Here is a 19,731-nt window from a genome sequence, read left to right as displayed (position 1 = left end):
GTGTGAGTGTGACACCTGTTAGTCTCATTGAGCTATTTAATAACAACCAAAGAGTCTCAAAAACATGAAGCATTTTGCATCCCTTTTTAAAAGCAAACGATGATAATAACTTTAGACTAAGCATCTCTGCATAATTATTTGATCCCCTTCCCAACCCACTTGGAAACCTAAATTAGTGATTTTATATAGCTATAAAATTGTTCCACTACCAAACACACCCATATCAAGGGACGCCCCATCAAAATAACCCCACCAGATAGAACGATCCACTTCTTCAACAACAATGTTCTAGGGTTTGTCTAATACAATATCATCAAGAATTAAGTCATATATGGCAATGATTTGACCAACCACTCTATCAGAGAAGAGAGACTAGGATTGAAAATGGCTTTATTTCTAGCTAGCCAAATGCCCCAACAAAAAATTGGAGGGAGGTTTCTATATTTTTTTGGGACTACATTTTCCCACCATGATTGTGAGGCATCTTTACATGAAGGACCCTACCATCTAAGATTTAAAGCTAAATGCAGGCTTATTGTGTTCCATACTATAGAGGAATAAGTACATTCAAATAATAAATACAAATTTATCTCCTTTCTATTTTTACACAGAGCACACCAACTTGGCCCCATGAAACATCTTTTCTATAAATTAACCCCTATGGGGGCCTTGCTTTCAAGAATAATCCATAGGAACAACTTTTCTTTTGTAGGGCATCACAACTTCCAAATTTTTCTTCACCACCACTCCACTTTCTTCATCTCTCTATAAAAAATGATGTTCAGGTAACCCATCTTTGGAGAGTAATCCCCAGATGGAGCATGAACACACCATAAAGAATCTACGTTCTCATTGATTCTAACATGTGAGATATTGAGAGTATTTGTATAATCCCAACAATGGGTTATAAAAGCATTAGGCAAAGTTAATTGTGTAGCACTAGCCTATCCTTGACCCCATAAAGATGTGCTTTATGGATCCGCCACCTTGCTCAAGGTATACTTTCCATTGTCATTCAAAAATTCCACCAAGGCAAGAGACAACAAGCAGTTTTCACTGCATCCAACCCATGGATCCCCTCCAATTCTAACTCTTTCACCAGATTTAACCCTCCAAGCTAGACAACTCTCAATCGCATTGAAAGATTCCATAACTTCTTTCCAGACCACTCAGACATTCGACTTGGATTTATTTGGGAGTATGACACATTTTTTTGTAGATAAGGGATATATATATATATATATATATATATATATATATATATATATATATATATATATATATATATATATATATATATATTTTCTTATTTACCACTTCGGCCCATAGGCTTACATAATCTATTAGCCTCCATCCTACCTTTGCTACTAAATTTTTAGATATGTGGAATATATTTTTTAACCCCTCAGCCTCCCCATTTCTTGGGTAAAGTGATTTTGTCCCACCTTCCCTAAGGAAAAGTTCGCCCATCCTTTGAACCCTTCCATAAAAATCTAAAGCAGGATTGGCGAATTAAATTGAGAATCCATTTTGGGATCAATGAAAGAGACATCCAAAATAAAAGAATGGCTTCCAAAATTAATTTTATAAGAATAAGCCTTCCCGCTCTAGAAAGCCATTGGAAGCTCCAAACTTGAGTGGCCTATCACACAAATAATATTCAATGGAAATGACAAATAAATACTATTCAGTACCGAGAATATTGGATCTCTCACTCAATGCATTAAATAGCTCTTAGTTGATTCAGTCACCACAAATATAACCCTTTGCCCGACAATCCTTACAAACAAGGAGATGAGGCCTCGCTATGTTGAGCTTTGTTTTTTTTTATGAGTCTCAGGATGCTTTTGTTTCTCCAATCTACACTTTCTACCATCTATGCGGATTCCATGATTCCATGATTCTCTAACTTTTCAGACCAAGATTCCATGATTGTTCCCATAAGGGGCTTCCATTTTTCTAATGGAGAGAGATTAATTCTCTCGCCTATCAACCATCTTACTCTACTAGATACCAATGAGGGTAATGGAGTTTAGGTATTGTCTCCATCTTCCCTTGGTGTGACCAGAGTCAAGAATCTAATGGGCTGCCTCCTCAAGGATTTCAGAATATGAAAAATCTTCTTGGTCATCGGTTGTGAGGGTATCGAGATGGTGAATCTCATCACAAATATCGAGAGGGGTAGTTGAATGCAAGATGGCCACAACCTCTTGATCCTAGGACTGGGATCATGTTCTACTTTGCAGGCCACAACCACTTCCCCCTTGATGATTGCACATGTGCTTCTGAGGCATGATGCACAAGAAAGGGAAACACTAATTACAAAGATCAAGACTCAAAACCAGAGGAGGAATTATAGATAAAATGAATATTAGGAGGAATATTGAAATGATGGATGAGGGAGGCATGGTCAAAGAATACTAGCATAGGATGTAAGGACAAAGAGTCAAGGCAGTACATAAAATTCCTTAAGTAGGGAGGGCTCCCATAGTTGCTAAAACACCACGACTAGAATGCTAGTTACCAAAAACTACTATATAACAAAATAGACTGAAGTCATTAAATTCGAGGCAAAAAAAAATGTGAACAAAGCTTAGAGATTCAAGAAGTACCCTAAAGAAAGCCATCCATGTTGTCCAAACTTGTGAATGTTGTAGAGTTGAAGATAGGGTAACAACCACTACAATAGAAAACAATAGCTTTGGAAGAAACCATAGTATTCAGTGAGAAATATAATCAGAATGGCCAACATTGCCATTTAATTTTCCATCCCACTTTCTCTATTAGGACCAAGCCATTTAGATACAATCAACTTGTCTGGGCACGAATAATCCTTGACCACCACAACTACATCATATATCACAAATAGACATGTTTCAGGAAAAAGCAAGTCAATTCCCTAGAATTACATGAAATTTTTCGTGCACAGGCCTCTCAACATTGGAAGACCCCAAAATAAATCATACCCATGACAAGGAAGGACCTTAACACAACATAAAATTCACAAAGGGTAAGATTTGTAGTTGGAACCGAAATAGAGTTTATGATTTTCAATGTCCATAAATTATGAAAGGAATAATCGCATGCTTGGTGCATGGGGAGGGTTGGACATACCAAACCCCCTCTTAAATGATTTGTAAGGTGGTGGATTAGTAGGTTCACCCCCTAATCTCTCACATGCTCTCGTTGGTCACCCAATTAGGAGGATCTTTTCATCATTATTATAAAGTTGAAACTCTCTAACTTAATATGAAAGCCTAGTCACTAACTTACCCATTCATAGAATCACTTATCCTAACCTCCATTGGTTGAAAAATCGCACTCAACATCTTACCAATTCATAAAATCACTTATCTAATCCTCATACATCCAAAGTTCACAGTACCATCACACTTTAGTCATATGTACCAAATTGTTGTCGTGGGTTATGCACAGATTTGAGAATAAATTCTCTTTGAAGATATATCAAATTTTAGGTATTTTCTATACCTTAATTATAAAATATTATGGAAATATATTTATGATGAAAGTGAATTTTTGAAATATATAATAACATTTTTCTATAATTAACTATTGAAAAATATAATATATTATTATATTTTTAATATAATTCATATTTGTATGTTTTACAAATATAATAATTTGAGTGGGTTTATTAGTTTAGAACACTTTTTTTCTTTATAAAAAATTTATAAATTCTAATCTCTTTATAAGTATGTATATCTCTATAAATTTTAATAATTAAATAATATATAATATTTATAAAATTAAATAATAATCAATTTTGATTAATATATATATATATATATATATATAAAATCTAATTATATTTACAAAATTAAATTTATTTTCATATCTTAAATATTCAATGCATATATTGAGTTAATCGTAGTTAGTTTCAATATGTCACAAGAAAAACTAGATTTATTGACTCTCTATGAAGGGAAAGAGTAACCAAAATAAAACTAGTTGTTTTGAATTACTAGTCCTATCAACGATTGAACTACAAGTAAAAGTGCTACTGTGCTACTGTAATACAGAATAGTGAATCAGGAATCCAAGGAAGTCATTGGAGTTGGATCTTGGGTGTTAGACCCTAAAGTAGCTAGAGGATTAACATTGCACTAGAGATGGCTCTCCAGGTGGGAAATCCTAGCATCTAGGCTCTCTAGACAAGAACATTGGTAACATTGGGCATTCATGCTATCATTCAAAGCAAAGATAATGGCGTTCCTCTCCTCATGTTTCTCCTTTAGGACCCTGCCCATGAGGGTTTCCATCTTCCAATGAAGAGTAATGGAGTTTAGGTATTGTTTCCATATTCTCATGGTGTGACCAAAGTTAGGAACCCTAGTCGACTACCTCCTCAAAGATTTTAGAATCTGAAAAATTTTGTTGGTCATTGGTTGTGAGGGCCTTGAGATGGTGAAGGGGTATTTCAATGGAAGATGGTCGCAACCTCTTGAGTCTGGGACTAGGCTCGTGTTCTACTTTTGGGGCCACATCCACCTCCCCATTGATGATTGCACATGTGTTTCTAAGGCATGATGCACAGGAAAGGGAAACAACAATTATAGAGATCAAGAGTCAAAACTAGCAGAAAAATTACAGAAATAGGGAACATTAGGAGGAAGACTAAAATAAAGGTTGGGTGGGGGCTAGTTATATTATACCAACACGGGAAAACAAGACAAAGAGGCAATGTAGCAGATAAAATTCCTTAGGTAGGGTAGGGCTTCTAAAAATTACTGAAACACTGCGGACTAGAATGCTAGTTATCAAAAACTACTATATAACAAAATAGATTGAACTTGTTAAATTCAAGGCCAAAAAAATTGTGAACAAAGCTAAGAGTGTAAGGAAGTACCCCAAAGAAAGTCGTTCATGCTATCAAGACTTGTGAATGTTGTAGAGCTAAAGATAGGGTAACAACCGCTACAGTAGAAAACAACAACTTTGGAAGAAACCACAATATTTAGTGAGAAATATTGTTTGAACATCCAACATTGCCATTTAATTTTCCATCATGTTTTCTCTATGAGCACCAAGTTGTCCAAACTCCATCAACTTGTCACCTACATTCTTCGACCACCACAACTACATTGTCTGTCATGAGTAGGCATATTTCAGAAGGAAAAAACAAGAAGAAAAATCCCCAAAATTACATGGAATTTGTCATGCACGAGCCTCTCAGCATTGGAAGACCCCAAAATAAATCCCACTCGCGGTGGGGGAAGGGAAGTAACACAACATAAAAGTCACAAAGGGTAAGCTCTATAGTTAGAGCCAAAACAAAGTATGAATTTCCATGTCCATAAATTATGAAAGGAACAGTCACATACTTAGTACATAGGGAAAGTTGGCAATATCAATCCCTAAATTATTTGTAAGGCGGGGGTGGCAAACTCACCCCCTAATCTCTTACATTCTCTAGTTAAACACCCTGTTTGAGAATATTTTCATTATTATTATAAAGTCAAAACTCTCTCAATTAATATGAAATCCTAGTCACCCACTTACACATTCATAGAATCACTTATCCTAAACTCCATAGGTTGTTGTGGGATATGAAGAGATTTAACAATAAATGCTCTCTGAAAATATATAATATTCTAGATTTTTTTTATATTTTAAGTATAAAATATTATGGCAATAGCTTTCAGAAGAAAGTGGAGTGGATTTTTAAAATATCTAATAACATTTTTCTATAGTTAAAATTAAATATTAAAAATATAATATATTATTATATTTTAATATAAATTTATATATTTTATAAATATAATATTTGAATGGGTTTAATAATTACAATGCATTAAATAGCTCTTAGTTTATTCAGTCGCCACACATCTAAGCCTCTGCCTGACGATCCTTACAAACGAGGAGATGACGCCTCGCTACGTTGAGCTTTGCTTCTTCTTGATCACTCTCGGGATGCTTTTGTTTCTCCAGCCTGCGCTCTCCTCTAACAGCGGCCACAACTGCCCGAAAACCAGGCCCTTCTACCAGCTCAACGAAGTCTCCTCCGCTGTCGGAGTTGAACACAAAAGAGATTCGAAGGGGAGAGGGAGTGCGTGGAGGTTGGAAGTGGTGCATAAGGACACTCTGCTGCCCGCCAACGCTCGCCCATCGTACGAGCGATGGTGGGAGGAGACGCGGAAGCGGGATGCTGCAATAATTCGGGGACTAGAGTAGTAGATAGAGAGGAGATTGAACAAGTCAACAGGAAGCTACGCAAAGGTGGCGGAAGATTTAGGGGTCGGTGTCGTGTGGCAACTAGCGGTGGGGAGCGGCGAGTACTTCACGCGCATAGGCGTGGGAATGCCCGTGAGGGAGCAATACATGGAGATCGACACGGTCAGTGACGTGATGTGGATTCAGTGCATGCCATGTAGCAAGTGTTACTAGCAGATGGATCCCATTTTCAACCCCTAATCCTCCGCTTCCTTCTCCAGTTTAAGCTGCAACTCTGACATGTGCAATTAGCTTCACGTCCACGGCTGCTCTAGTGGTGGTGGCTGCCTCTATAGAGTGGACTACAGTTACAGGTCTTACACTATAGAGTGGACTACAGTTACAGGTCTTACACCTTTGGGGTCATGGCCACCGAGACGCTGACATTCGACTACACCTATGTCCCTGACGTGGCCATCGGCTGCAGCCTCTACAACACCGTCCTCCTCGGAGGGCCAACGGGGCTTCGGGCCTTGGGGTCGGGTCGCTATCTCTCCCCTCGCAGCTCGGGACACAGCTAGACGACGTATTTTTGTACTGCCTCGTTGACTAGTATTCCAAGTCATCCGGCATGCTCAAATCGGGGGCGCAATCTATTCTGCAAGATTCCTTCTTCACACAGATGGAAACAAACTCTCTTCTTCCTACCTTCTATTATCTCTCCCTCAGCACCATTAGCGTCGGCTGCACTTACCTCAGCTCCATCCCGGACGACGTCTTCTTCATCGATGACACGTTGGGTCGTGGGTGTCACGCCCCTACACTGGCAGTACTCTTCCAACCGCACTATAGGAGGTGCGGCACCACCGACCCTTTTCTTTTCACCAATACTCACGGTCATGGACTACGCCTTACTTCTATACTTAGTTTACTTTTCTCTTTTACCAAGTACTTTCATTCATTATAGAACAACAGTTAAACATTCATCAGCATTAACATAAATGCACAAAAGTATAACTGGGAGCGGCAACTCCCTGTAATGAGCTTGCCCACAATAATAATAATATATATAAGTTACAATCCTGAGGAAACCCCAGATTTACACTTAGAATATTTTTACAATCACTGGCGCAACTCGTTCAGCCAGCTCATCGGCATGCCCACACGGTCATCTGAATGACTCTGCCCAACTCTTCGTTTTCCTCTGCACGTTCACCCAAATGCGTTCCGTTTAACTCATCTAACTCATCCAACTCGTCAGGCACTCCCACCGAACACCCAATTCTGCCACCAGTGGGCGCTCTCCACTGAACGCCCAACTCGCCAAGTCTCCACTAGCGAGTCGTTCGCCGTGCACGCCCGTTCAAGACTTCACCTGGACCGTCGTTCACCAACTCGGGTTGTTCGGCCAGACGCCCTGCCGCGCCCTCGAATGACCTCTCAAATGACCGTTCGCCCGGACACCCTGCTGTGCCCTTGAACGACCCTACCCGAACGCCCTTGAATGTACTCGAACAACTTCTTGCACGATGCCATCGAACGACTTCTTCCACGACGCCCTTAAACGACTTCCTGCATGATGCCTTCGAACGACTTCCTACACGATGCCCTTGGACGACTTCCTGCACGACACCTTCGAACAAATTTCTGAATGATGCCCTCGAACAACTTTCCTGCATGACGCCCTCGAACGACTTTCTAAATGAACTCCCTCGAACGATCTCCTGCATGAACGCCTTCAAACAACCTTTTTCGGCTCGGGTGCTTCGGCCCTGCACTTGTCTGCCTGCACCTTCACTTGGATTTCAGACCAACTCGCACTTTCACCTTCGCTCTACCTTGAACGCTCTAAACTTGTGCATTTTTTGATGATGCCTTAGCTCCACGCCAAGCCATGCATATATATGGCTCACCCAATATTTGAACTGTTGCGTCCTTATGTTGACCGACCCATCATTTCATCTTTTGAATGGGTTGGCTCACCCATTAGTTGACCCAAGTGTTGTGTCTCCACCATTTGGCCTTGCCTGCCCGTCGGCCCACCGAGACTGCCCATGGCCTATATAACTAAACGCTTCCACAACACTTAGATTTATTTCACGTGTTTTCCTCCCCACCGTGTGCTACTCCTCATCTCGTCACCTTCGTGCTCGCTCGCTGAGTTGCCTGTGGCTCATGGGCCTTACATTCTCCCCCACTTGAAATCATTGTCATCCTCACAATCTCTCATCCTAGCAACCATCTGTCACCAAGATATCCATACCAAGGCATATAACTCACCAGTATGTCATACATTGGAAAGTCTCCTCAATCCATGATCATCAACCACATCCGTCGCAATCTCCACATGCTGTTCCATTGTGGAAGGCTGGTCCCTCCAACTCAAGCTACATGCTTACTGCAACATATCGTGTCGACCTCATCATGTATCGTCATCGTGTGAACTGCTTGTCATGATACTCCAACATAATGCCAACACATCTCTGTACACTGCTATAGCCCCCATGACTCGAACTAGTCGGGTGATCAGTCCAACTGTCACGCTCAAACCATGAGAATGCACATCCTCATGCCATCATTAGTCTTTTCTCAGACTCTTGTCACAACATCAATTCGATCAAGAATCCATCTCCATATAAGCCATGTCCTAGTCCATGACATAGTCTTCATCTTATCTGCAACATGCTGCCCATGATGTTTGGTACTAATGTGCTGCATGAAATCAGCCGCATCTATCCCAACATCATCATCCATTTACGAAATATCCATCTCCTCAAAGTGAAGAGATCCTCTCATCAAATCCGACTCTCGATGTGCCACATCCAGTTTCATGAAGCAACTTCCATCATATCTGCAATGTGCCATCCCTCAAGTCTGCCAAGGAAACAAGTATACACTTGTCCCATCTCCTATGTATCAAAAGTGGTTAGGTCTCGGCTCAACCCAGGCCCAAGTGTTGCCACTAAGGCATCATCATCGCTGTAACTCCATTACTCCAAAGTGTCTCATATCGATCCTCCACATCAAGTTACTCTTTCAAGCATACCCATACATGTACTCAAAAGTATGCACCCCATCCTGCATCAAGTCCCTGACCTCAGCTTCTCAATGCATCAGATCCTCTAAGTCCACCATAATATGAAGTCCCCAAAAGTCACAACCTCATGTCATCATGAGCTCCATGAATCACCTCCAACTAACACCCTAGCAAGCATACATGTCTCGGCCCAAAGGTCTTTGCAAGATGCCTCAGCTCTCCATGTAGTAAGAATGCTCCATAGTCTACTCACAATTCCAACCAAGTCGATGGTCTTGTTGTACAAGAGTGCTCAACATCCCCATCGGTTCATAAGTAAAACATCTACATGTCACATTAGCAAGCTGCAAATCCATCCGCATAACATCCCTGCCTTGGCACTCCTCATTGGATGCTTATAAGTGACACCTCTACAAGTGCTCCTACATAATGTCCTTGCATAATACTACCATGCTCCATGTCTCCAACTCGATGTCCATGACTCAAGTCACCCATGTTGTCCAACTAAGTAGACCCATCACAACAATCGGTCATCCTCATCCAAGCCTGCAATCCGGTCTAGTGAACTCAGTCACCCAACCATATCATCATCACATGAGTCTCTTCCACCATGGCTCCCCCACTGAAGGTTCCACCAAGACTTCCTCTTGGTCTCAGCCATGAGAATTCCACCCGAGTATCATCATACTCAAGTGTGTGCCCTCCTCCAATCTGTCCATGAGTCATGCCGGGCACTTAGCCAATTTCTCCATATGGCTAAAGCATGACCCATTCTTCTACCATGATCATCATGTTCCTCCCTTGTCACAGGCCTTCGTACCTTCTATCATAAGGTCACAAATAACCCCAACAAGTCCTGCAACAGTCAATGATCCGTGCTTCTCCATACAAGGTCCCATCATAGACATCCATGGTAAGATCCTCCCTTGCATCGACAAACTGATTTTGCTCTTCCCTGCATCCTGTTCATCTCCCAAAAGTCTCATTGGAACACAAGTATCAATAGTACTTACTTCATCATGAGGCTCCTCCATGTGAGTATCCTCATCCACCAATGTCTGCAAACCGCATGATCCTGGTCCAACTTGATCAATCTCAAGTTCATCCTCCATCGTTGTCATATCTGCAACATCCTCAACCATCATGGCTTCCTCTTCTTCGTCATCGCAATCTGCAGCTACATCCTGTTCCATTGCCCAACCAAGTCGAAGAAGTTCGTCTTCAACATTCTTTTCCAAGACTTATCGAATCAGTGGGTTCTCTTCTTTCATCCGCTTCAACCTGTACAAGGTTAGCAAGAGCTTCCCTTCACATTCTTCCAGACCTGCCATGTCTTGTCGTTTAGCTTGGCCCAAGCACGAAGCTTCACCTTTGCTAAACCTGTTACGAAGTATTTCACTTCCCTTTGCAAACCTGAATCACCTGTCACGAATGTCAAGTATTCAACTTCCCATTGTTCATCATCTCTGATACCACCTGCCACTTTAGTGCAGTGGGATCAGCTTCCCGTTGTTCATCAGCTCTGATACTGCTTGTCACTTTAGTGCAGTGGGATCAGCTTCTCGTTGTTCATCAACTCTGATACCACCTGTCACGCCCCTACACTGGCGATACTCTTCCAACCGCACTATAGGAGGTGCGGCACCACCGACCCTTTTCTTTTCACTAATACTCACGGTCATGGACTACGCCTTACTTCTGTACTTAGTTTACTTTTCTCTTTTACCAAGTACTTTCATTCATTATAAAACAACAGTTAAAAATTCATCAGCATTAACATAAATGCACAACAATATAACTAGGAGGGGCAACTCCCTGTAATGAGCTTGCCCACAATAATAATATATATATAAGTTACAATCCTAAGGAAACCCTAGATTTACACTTAGAATATTTTTACAATCATCGGCACAACTCGTTTAGCCAGCTCGTTGGCACGCCCACACGATCGTCCGAACGACTCTGCCCAACTCTTCGTTTGCCTCCGCATATTCACCCGAACGCGTTCCGTCCAACTTGTCTAACTCGTCCAACTCATCGGGTGCTCCCACCGAACACCCAACTCGCCCATCGGTGGGCGCTGTCCATCGAACGCCTAAGTCGCCAAGTCTCCACTGGCGAGTCGTTCGTCGTGCATGCCCATTCAAGACTTCACCGGGACGGTCGTTCACCAACTCGGATCGTTCGGCTGGATGCCTTGTCGTGCCCGCGAATGACCTCCCGAATGACCATTCGCCTGGATGCCCTGCCGCGCCTTCGAATGACCCTACCCGAATGCCCTCGAATGATTTTTCATGAACGCCCTCGAACGACCTCGAACGACTTCGTACACGACGCCCTTAAACGACTTCTTGCACGATGCCCTTGAACGACTTCCTGCACGATGCCTTCGAATGACCTCCTGCACGAACGCCTTCGAACGACCTGTTTCATCTCGAGTGCTTCGGCCCTACACTCATCTGCCTGGACCTTCGCCCAAATTTCAGACCAACTCGCACTTTCACCTTCGCTCTACCTTGAACGCTCTAAACTTGTGCATTTTTTGATGATGCCTTAGCTCCATGCCAAGCCACTCATATATATGGCTCACCCAACGTTTGAACCGTCGCGTCCTTATGTTGGCCGACCCATCGTTTCATCTTTTCAATGGGTTGGCTCGCCCATCAGCTGACCCAAGTGTTGTGTCTCCACCATTTGGCCTCGCCTGCCCGTCGGCCCGCCGGGATTGCCCACGGCCTATATAACCAAACGCTTCCACAACACTTAGTTTTATTTCGCATGTTTTCCTCCCCACCGTGCGTTGCTCCTCAGCTCGTCACCTTCATGCTCGCTCACCGAGTTGCCTACGGCTTGTGGGCCTTACAGTGGGGGTCTCATACTCGACTCCAGCACTGCCCTCACCTACCTACAGACAGTTGCCTATGAAGCAATGAGGGACGCTTTCATTGTGGGTACCCGACATGTTCCTAAAGCCTAGGGAACCTCCCTCTTTGACACCTGCTATGATCTGTTGGACCAACATTCCGTCATGGTTCCCAGAGTGGACTTCCACTTCTGCAATGGGAAGACCTTATCTCTCATGGCTAACAATTATGTGGTTCGAGTGGATACCATGGGTACTCATTGCTTTGCCTTTGTGCCCACCGACTCTGCTCTCTCTGTCATGGGGACTATTCAATAGCAGCATATTGGGGTTTCCTACGATACTTACAACGGTCAAATTGGCTTCGCCCTCGATCAATGTTGATGCGGAATCTTCTACTGTTGCTTATGTATATTATGGTCTATTTCCAAGGGAATTATAAATAATAATGGTCAACCTTGTACAATCAGTGAGTTGCAGAATTTGAAATATTACTTTAGATATTTGATCAAAAGTATTGGGTTGTTATTTATCGTATTTCTAAAAATATTATTCCAAACTCTGCAATCTAGACCATCCATATGGAGGTTTGCTCTATGTAATCATTTTACTCTAGGTTTTAATGTGAAAGTGTGACTATATGTTTTATAGCGGGAGTCTGATCATTAGATATTATTACGTTTTTATTTGGCTTTATTTATTTATTTTTAATTATGATAAATTTTATTATAATATTAAAATATTTTTATTTATTAATAAATAATATATACCAATTATTTATGATTTATTAGTAAATTATATATACCAATCATTTATGGTTTAGTATTTGGCAGTTATTTATTGGATTTCAAAAAATATTCTAAAGTCTACCATCTATATCATTTATTTCTGAAAATCCATATGAGATTATGGAGATTTGCTGTATGTAATCATTTTAATGTCTATATTTTCATATACCTTGAGTAAAGGCATAAAAATTTAGTTAACATCTTAAATTTTTTTAAATTCACCATCTTAAGAAATAGTGTAGTGTTTAAGACTATGTGGGAGATTTTCTCTTTTCTACATTTATAGAAACACCACCTCAACTTATTCTCAAGGTTTAAAAAATTATATTCAACCTTGACTATGTTTATTTGAGATTTCAATTGGTGACAACATTAACATTTCAAGTTGTAGTTTGATTGATACAACCTGATATTGCTCATAATGATCAATATGACATGGAGTTGGTAAAATATAACTTTATTAAGTGGATGACATGACACTCAAAGATGAATAGCCTTGCAAATCATTAAAAACATTAACATTTCATGTTGTAATTTGATCGATACAACGTGATATTGCTTATAATGATCAATATGATATGGAATTGGTAAAATATAATTTTATTAGGTGAATGACATGACACTCAAAGATGAATAGCCTTGCAAATCATTAAAAGGTTTTAGTTGCGCAGTTAGTGCAAGACTTTATGACTAATGTGCTTTTGATTGGTGTATAAAATTTATAACTGTTGTGTTTCTCAGTTTTCGTGTAGAAGGGTCCATTGAAAGTATGCAACATGGGTACTCCTTGGATGAGGAATCAAATTATGCATCCAATGAGTGTTTCCGCTCGAAATTTGAGTAAACCCATACGGAGATAAGTTGAAAATACAAGTTGAAAAATTAGTTTTTTCTTTTTTCCCTCTAAAATTTGATGATGTCATCTAATCTTATTTTATTATTTCCACTATTATTTTATAATTTCCTTAGGAGGCCCATTTTAGACCTCAAAAATCCCCTAATGATGTTGTAGTATTCAGAAAAGGGTAGGCCTACCTCAAGCATTCTGCTTCAAGACAAGTCAAGCAGATTGGTGTCAGGATCAAGAACATTTACAAATTGGAGGTTGATGCATGTGAAACCTTGAGCAGCAAGGGAAAGTTTTTTTAGGTCCGAGACATTGGAGAGCTCTAGCACATGCACATGGGACATCTATATCATGGATCATTGAAGATACTTCAACAGATTTCCACTGGGATACCATAGTGCACCCTTGATCATCATGATGTGTGCAAGGGATGCGCCATTTGAAAGTATGCCAAATATTCCTTTTAGGGCCAAGATAGAAAAGATGGAGCTATTTTGGAGAGATTTCATTCATATGTTTGTGGCCCCATATCCACAGTTTCAATTACCAAACAGAGATACTATGTGATATTCATTGACGGTTTTTCTCGTAAGTGTTGGATTTATTTCATGAAGAAGAAAGATGAGGTCTATTCCAAGTTTATGGAATTCAAGACCTTAATGGAGAATAAGATAGGGAAGAAAATCAAGTCCCTAAGGAGTGATAATGGAGGAGAGTACGTATCCAATGCTTTCAAAGATTTTTGTGTCAAGGAAGGCATTAGGAGAGATTTTATTGCACCCCATACTCCTCAGTAGAATGGGGTTATAAGGAGAAAGAATAAGAGTATTGTTGGGGCTACTACAACCATGTTGCATGACCAGGGGTTGCCCTTATCCTTGTGTGTAGAGGCTTGCAGCACAACTGTGTTTTTGCATAATAGGAGTCCTCACAGAGTTCTTGGGATGATCACAACTAAGGGGGTTTTCACTGGTAGAAAGCCATATGTCTCCCACTTTCACATTTTTTGATCCATGGTGTATTTTCATGTGTCCAAAGATGGAAGGAAGAAGTTGGAACCCACTACAGACAGGGGAATATTTGTGGGTTATACTGAGACAACTCATGTTTATAGAGTGTACATTCCCTCTCTCAAAAGGTTTGTTTTGAGAAGGGATGTGAGATTTGACGAGGAGAAGTTCATGAGGAGTTCTCTAGAGCTAGAGTTGATCATATCAATAAATGAGGAGCTTCTAGATCCCAAGGAGGAGCCTCACTCAGATTCATAGAGTCAGTTGCTGGATTTTTGGGGCCTGACCCAAGTTTAGAGTTAATTAGCCAAACAAATCCTTGTACTACTGGCCCTTTCGGCAACAGTCTGTGGAGCGCAAACTGAAGTCTCACCCGAAGCAGTATGGGGGGGATGCTAGAACCAGGTTTCCGCACCCTTGATATGTCTGAGGGGTTGATTTAGTCCAACTGTGAATACTTTCATGTAGGTTACTTCGCGCACTTCCCCGACTTGCGAGGCCTTCGTGCCTTGTTATATTCATCTTTGCACAGCCCTAACTAGGGGCTGAGGAGCTTTTGCACTACTAGAGAAACGATCTGCACTATTTCCCCAAGTCCCACCGTGGATCTTACTTATCTTCTTATAAAAATTAGTTATCTTCACGTAAAAAAATACCTTCTATTAGATTTACTTATTCAACACATTCATATAAGTTTGCGCAATACATAAACAGTAAACTTGCAATTTATACCTAATATACTTCAATGCATAAAACCGGAAAAGATACACAGAAATATGGTAAAAATTCTCTTTATTAATGCTTCCAATGGTTACATGCTCAACCTGCCCTGCACACTCAGCTGCAGGGGTCCGCGCACTCAGTTGCGGACTATTAGACCTTTGTGCACTTAGCTGCAAAGCCTTCTCCTACTCTACAACCCAAAGACACAACTCTACCCTTCAACTCAATTCTTCATGGATTGATTTCCTTCTATCCTTGTCTAGATGTCTCTTTACACTTAGAGCCTCGCTCTATTTATACAATCCCATGGTCCGTGGACCATGGGTAGATCTCTCAAACCGACACTACATTTACAAAAGTAAGGGCGAACAACCCTATGACTCTATTACAACTTCACGCTCTGCGCCCACAAATTGTGGAGTCTTTACAATGGACTTAGTCAAAACCTAAGCTTTAAGCCCCAAAACTTGCCTTAGGGGGATCCCATGCCAAATAGGACCCCCAACACAAACATCGTGACTCACCCTCGTGTCAATCTGTCAGTGCGGAGATCTTCACGTGGAGACCTCCCAACTATGCTTGGACTGTTGCAAGGTCAGCAGTGCATTGATCGGTTGCCTGTTGTATCTCTTGTACGTGTTGTTCCGAGGCCGCGGTGTTGGAACTGCTCCCCTGTATCTGTTCCTGCGTCCCCTACATCTGCGCGAGCTTACCTTCAATTGTTGATGTGATTATGAAGGTCTCATCAATCCAAGACTGAACATGCGCTTTCAAAACTGCTTCTTTGTGTTGCGTTGTGTCTACTTGCTCTTTAAGTGCTTTGGCCTATTGCATTCGCATGAGCCTCTGTGTGAGGGCCATCGTCTGTGCGGTCCCTTTGACGTTGTCGTACTGCTGTTGTAGCTCATGCGCCTCTGTTTCTAAGCGTTGTATGTTCGGGTCCTCTTGCAAATTTGTGAGGACCTCGAATGATTCTTCCAACATTCTGGTGTAGTCCCTTACTGCACTGTTGATCTCCTCCATCCCCGATGTAATGGTGCTGGTGCGCTGTTCCCTTACCTCTGGAGGAGTTGAAGGTTGCGCCTTCAACCGCAGCTCTGCTATCTGAAGGTTCAGCTCCAGCTGAACCTTAGCCATTTCTTCTCGCGCCTCGCACACCCCTGCTGCTAATCTCTGGATGCGCGCCTCTGCTAGTGCTTCTGCTGGGATGGCCAGCTCAGGGACCATCTGGAAGGCTTCTTCAATTACCTGCACCATCTGCCTGTTCTGAGACATGACCTCGTTGCGCTGCAAGCTCAACTGCTCCATGTTGATCCTCTGTTCACTCAACACCTGTAGCGCGCAACTCTCCCTAGCCCGCAGTTCTGCAGTAATCCCATCCTGCAGAACATAGAGCGTCTCCCGAGGGAGCGCAGCCATGTTGATCCCTATTCCCTTTAATGTACTAATTGTAGGCTTGTCGGCCTCATTTGTTGTAACCAATGCCCCTTCTGGCAACACTATTGTGTTGGTTGTACGAGCATGCAACATTTCCTCAGCTGTGGTTGTTCCTACTGTGAGGCTAGTTGAGAGGGTACCAGCCTGAGGAGTGTGCACCTACAACTCCTGAATCTATGCTTGGAGGGCCCCCAACACAATCTAATTCTCCTCCACAAAGTTCTAGAGGGCCTCTATGGTGACGTCATGCACCGTCTCTCCTATATCATGCAGATCCCCCTCAGTAAGGGTGATCGGGTCGATAGACAGCTTAGACGCTTTTACCTTCTTACGTGGCCCCATTTGCTCGCTCGGGTGCTGGCACTTCAATTGTGTTGACACTGCTTGGGGGTCCGCGCCGCCCTCCTCTACCTCTGTTTCCATCTCTTGCTCCTGCTCAGGCAAAGGTGACTTCTGGCCCTCATGCTCCTTCTCTGTTGCCTTCTGTGTTGTTGTTGCAGCCTTTTTCTGTTCTGTTGCTATCTGCGCAGCATCCCACGCCTCCTGCACCTTTACTGTTGCTGCTTCTTTCCTTCTATTTTTTGCCAACTGTGCCACGCGCAGTTTTTCCTCCTCCTCCTTCTTCTGCGCAGTAGACTTTTCTAGCACAGAGATGTCTAGAGCATGCCACTCTGGCGGCCATGTCTCAAGTACGTCGAAGATCACATCATCTGTGGCTATATAGGGTAGTTCGTTCCACTTCTTTGCAGGGTCCTTGCGCGCCCTGAGGTAGATGTGATGAAAGTCTGCTTTAAACTCTGTGAAACTTTGCAGGCTGTTGTAGACAGTGGGTGATAACCGTGGCTTGCGGTTAATCCCCATTCTGATGTTCATCTCCATGAACACCCAAAATATTTTACTGTTGCGGATCCGGTTCGCATCTTTAGTGGCCCACAGCGAAGCGTACTTCGCGGCCTCTGGGAGATCCCTTGCAATTGTGGGGAACTGGCTGTCCTCCAGCAATTCCCCAACCACCAGCACTATGGACAACAGAAGCCATGCATAGTGGAAAGTTTTTCCTTGTTCCTGTGCCTCGTGGAAATTCTCCAGGAACTCCTTGCACAAGAATTCAGACTAGTTAAATTGGACCCCTTTTGCACATTGTTCAGTAAGTGTCACCATTGGCACGAGCACCTCGTCCGCGCGACACTTCCACATGACCTTACCTGCCAGTATCTAAGTCGCCACTCTGACTGCTTTGTTGTTGATACTAGAGATCGCGTAGCCCCTCTTTTTCTTCTCCAGCTTGTATTTCTTTTTCATGGCCTCCGCAATGGCCAAATCACTGCTCTTCCCCTCTGAAATGTCTGCGGGGTCTTTGCCTTTACACAAGAGTCGGGTAACTCGATGGATTAGGTGGTTTAGGATGGGGATGGGCTCCTCCAGCCACAAACACCCACCATGCATTAGGCAGAGAAGCTTCATGATGACGAAGATAATCACTGGGGCGCGATGGTAATGCGACATCCAGAGCAGGTTCAACAGCCCTGCCTTTTCGACTCTGCGTAACCACTTGTGCAGCTCCAGCTCTATGACTCCTAGAGCGGTGTGTTTCTTTGGCTTCATGAGGTGTGAGGTCGCCAAGTGAGGGAATTTCTCGTGGTCAGCGAGATCCCAGTCTTCGAATTTTAAGCTCAGCACCCTTCCCAAGTGTGTTCCTTCAAAGATGATATCGTCCGAGAGGAGTGGAGTCTGCAGAGAGCTCTTGCTCTCATCGAGGTCCTTGGGCACCTTCGCCTTCCCCTTCTGTGGAGGGACATATGCGGGCAACTTAGTTAGAGGGACTGCACCCTCGGTTTTTTCCTCCATGCCCTCATCCTCGTCCTCTTTAATTATGTTATCCTCCAGGTCTTCTTCCTCCTCATTGGTTTCCAGGTTAACCGCTTTCCCTTTTTCCTCCATTGTTAATCTAGTTCGCAGCGGGTTTCAGGGGGACACACTTACCAAAATCATTGGTTGTTTGTCTTTTTTTGGTCTCGGCGTGCACGGTGATTTAGGGGTTTCTGCAACAATCCCGACGCTCTCAGGGGCATATTCTATGGTCATGGCCTGCACGGCTTCTTTGATGGTCATCTCTGTGATTTCCCTGGCTTCTTCAGACGTTGTCATCTTGTTCGTCCAGAAATCTCTTAACCGTTCAATCAAGGGCTCAACCAACGCTCTCCAAAGGACAAACAGGTCTCAGTTCAGAATACTCGGGGCGCAGGACAGTTCAATTCGCAAATGACCAAGTGTTGTTTGCTCGGCAACCCTTTGTATTTTATAGCACCTTTTGAATTTGAATTCGACCTTCCCCCCAAATCCGGTCCATTAATGCTCCTTTGGCGGAAAATTTTCCCAAATCTTGCCAATAAATCTTGTCTTAAATGCCTGTAAGCCCGCTCCAATTGGTCTCAAGTCAAGCATCACATTGTGAATAGTGACTACAATGGTCATTTTCCAGCCAACCCGTGCGGCAGCACAACCCCCCTTGCGTGGTTGCAGACCTTGTGACACTTTTATTCTGTGCACACCCCTGACATCGCGCAGCTCTCGGGAAGAGTAGTTTATAGTCCTGTGCCTCCTTTCAACTGCCGGGAGCGATAAGACTATACTTCCCACGGCTAGTCAAGTGGCCACTCCACCTGTATAGGGTTCCAACCGGTCATCCGTCACTTTTCCTCGAGAAAATTCACCTTTTATTTTTACTATCCACGTCGCGCACTTTACCCTCTGCTTCGTGCCACCATGGGTGATCCTTCTAGTAATATACGAACCAATCCAAGGCATTGAACTGATCAACTCTTGGCGGTAGTCCCCAAATTTGTCAACGTAAT

The 19,731-nt window shown here is 42.7% G+C and overlaps 1 pseudogene; it reads left to right on the top strand.

Annotated features, from left to right (window-relative positions):
* The first annotated feature begins 5,883 nt into the window (after positions 1-5,883).
* Positions 5,884-12,455, top strand: LOC149207945 (protein ASPARTIC PROTEASE IN GUARD CELL 2 pseudogene; annotated as a pseudogene).
* The last annotated feature ends 7,276 nt before the right edge of the window (positions 12,456-19,731 follow it).

The sequence above is a fragment of the Pinus tabuliformis genome, chromosome 1_2, assembly GCF_031772625.1.
Source record: "Pinus tabuliformis cultivar Carrire ecotype Pingquan chromosome 1_2, CPIR1, whole genome shotgun sequence".
Lineage (NCBI taxonomy): Eukaryota > Viridiplantae > Streptophyta > Pinopsida > Pinales > Pinaceae > Pinus > Pinus tabuliformis.
Note: the sequence above shows the minus strand (reverse complement) of the source record. Positions and strands in the feature narration are given on the sequence as shown.